Consider the following 3,313-nt stretch of genomic DNA (forward strand, 5'->3'; position numbering starts at 1 on the left):
ATAACTATTTATTGTGGGTTGAAAACCCTATATGCTCACCAGACTCCCAAGCCTGACCCACTCAGTTTCTTTGTATTACAGGCAAGGTTGTAAAAATCGCTCGACGTTAGCTAGTCGCTGGACTGGGGTTAAGAGATTAATCGGCTAGGCTGAGATTAATCGGGAGATTAATCAGGGACCATTAATTGCTAATTTGTTAGATTTAAAAAATTAAATATGACTAATATCATATAAAAGTTCATAAATACCACTAATATCATAACAAAATAAGTTAATATGATAAATACAACACTAATCATACCTCAAATAGTTTCTATTGAGATATAATTTCTTCAAAGTGTTAAAATTTCTCGGGTTCTATTGTTTCAGTCATTTTGTATGCATGGATTAATCGCTAGGCGCTCTCTAATCGGTCGAGTAGCGCCTAGGGATTAATCGGGATTTTTACAACATTGATTACAGGTAATGGCGCGAGAGCATAAGTTGGAGAACTTGTGAAGATGTTTTTGTTTATAGACCAGTAGTTGTATATAACTGTGTAAGGTCTATGTTTTATTGTTTATGCTTTTGTGTCTGTATCGGATTATGACATCCCAAGTTTTGATATATAATGAAAATGCATTTTTTTTTAAGAAATGATTTGATAAACCTTATTTTATCATGTATTGTTTTGGGGACAAATTCCGCAACTCTTTTAAACCAATGGATTTACTCTGAAATTATTTTAAAAACATAAATGAAACCGGTCTTTTCTGGCCGTGAATTTGGGGATGTTACAATTGGTATCAGAGCATTAGTTTAAGCGAACTAGGAATTTGTAGGATTTCTAGACTTAAACTTAGAATGCTAAGTGAAATTGTGAGATGAGTGTCTGTTATATTTCAGACATGAGCACTAGTTTATTTTAGGAAAGTTTCCTAAAATGCTTTTATGTGCTAAATGTTATATGTTTGCCATATATGATATTATTTGTTCAGATCTACGGTTTGTTGCCAACCGGATCTGAAAGCTTATGTGTTTAGGATTCTAAGCGTATGACTACGATATTAGAACTAGCATGTAAATGCTTCAGAGTGATTAGGATGATTTAATTATCTATCGTGATTGAGGATCTAAATTCACCTTATTCGGTGTGTAGTTCAAAAATGGTAAGAACCATAAGTGGAGTTGGAAATGTGAACGAAGACATGAATCAACCACATGTGATTGAGCGAGTACCTGTTGTAGCAACAACACCTGAGCCAATAACAATGGCTGGTATACAATTGATGATTCAGACGTTATTGGATCGTCAAATGGATGAAACTAGACGTCTGCTTCGGCAGAATCATGAAGAACTTTCAATGCCGATTGAACAGCCCGAGTTGAATGAAGGGCATTCGGAAGGAGGTAACTTCAGTGGGATCATTGGCCAAGCCAACCCACCGATAGTTAGACAAAATAACCACGATGGAGGAAATGATGGACTTGGATGCAAGTACAAAGACTTTTTGACTTGCAAACCATCGACCTTCACTGGAAAGGAAGATTCGATCAGAGTCATGGATTGGATCTTGGAAATGGAGCTAGTCTTCATGACGTGTGGCTGCAGAGGCAAGTTGCAGACCACTTTCGCAGTACGTCAGTTCAGGGGTGAAGTTATTCGTTGATGGAACACTTTGGGGAAGACCCTAAGCCCTAATAAGCCACTGCAACTGACTTGGGCAGAGTTCTTTGTGTAATTCAAGCACAAGTTCTGCTCGGCCCAAAATCTACTGGAGTTGGAGAACAAGTTTCTGACATTGACTAAAGGCACCATGCCAATCGATGATTACACCAATGCCTTTACAAACAAAATGGAGTTTGCTTTGCGCATCGTCCCAGATGAGCTGACAAAAGTTGACCGGTACGCAAAAAGACTCGCATGGGAGTACGCGGTGCCAGTACGTCAGGCACATACTCTAGAAGCAACTATCTGGGCTACTAAGTCTGTTGAGGATATGATCAAGGGGAGAACCGCCAGCAAGGTTGAGGTTTGCAGAAAGAGAAAGTTTGAAGGAACTTCGGGTTCCAACAAGAAAAACAAATTTTCGAAGTCTAATTCGAAGAATTTTGGAGGCGAAGTGAAATGGTGCGAAAAATGCAAGAAAAAGCACTATGGGAAGTGTAGTGAGGAGGTGACCTGCTACAAATGTGGAAAAAATGGGCATTATGCCAATGAATGTTCGTCCAACAAGAGGATGTGCTTTGGATGTAACGAAGAGGAGCACATTTTGAAAGAATGTCATAAAAAGAAGGAGGCAGCAAAACCCAATATTCCGCCAAATCCAAAGGTGAGAGCCTTTGAGATGACACTTGAGGCTGCGAAAGATGAAGCTGATGTCGCTTCAGGTACCTTTCTCGTAAAAAAATTGTCTGCCTAAATTTTATTTGATTCTGGAGCCAACTACTCCTTTATTTCGCATGAATTTGGTAGAAAACTAGCTTTCCCTGTCGTTAGACTAGATGATGCTTTAATAGTCGAGGTTGCTAGTGGCAAGTTTGTACCAGTTAGCCATCGCATGAAAAACATCTTCATTGATTTGAATGGGAATAAGTTCCACAAGGAATTATTGCCTATTGAACTAAATGGTTTCGAAATCGTGCTGGGAATGGATTGGCTTAGCACCAATGATGCCGATATATTATGCAAGAAGAAGATAGTAAAAGTAAACCCACCAGGAAAGAGTCATTTATGGTGTATGGGGACAAACACAGAGTAAATTCTGGAATCATTTCGCTAATGAAAGCCAGAAAGTGTTTGGCTAAAGGATGTACATCATATTTGGCATTCGTAATTGATGCAAAGAAGGAGAAATAGGAGATGCAGAGCATTCACATGGTGTGTGATTATCCGGAAGTATTTCCTGAAGATCTTCCTGGATTATCGCCTGATAGACAAGTGGAGTTCAGAATAGACATGTTACTAGGAAGCACGCCGATAGCAAAAGCACCTTACAGACTAGCACCGAAAGAGATGAAGGAGCTGATGATGCAACTTCAGGAGTTGTTGTACAACGGTTTCATTAGACCTAGTTCATCACCCTGGGGAGCTCCAGTGTTATTTATGAAGAAGAAAGATGGAAGTATGAAAATGTGCATCGATTACAGAGAGCTGAAAAAGGAAATGATAAAGAATAGATATCCATTGCCAATGATTGATGACCTGTTCGATCAACTACAAGGTTCAAGTTATTTTTCAAAGATCGATCTTAGGTCAGGATACCATCAGCTGAAGGTGAGAGAGCAGGATATCGAAAAGACTACATTTAGAACACAATATGGACACTACGAG

This window comes from Lactuca serriola, chromosome 8, assembly GCF_051521515.1.
Source record: "Lactuca serriola cultivar US96UC23 chromosome 8, Lser_US96UC23_V15, whole genome shotgun sequence".
Classification (NCBI taxonomy): Eukaryota; Viridiplantae; Streptophyta; class Magnoliopsida; order Asterales; family Asteraceae; genus Lactuca; species Lactuca serriola.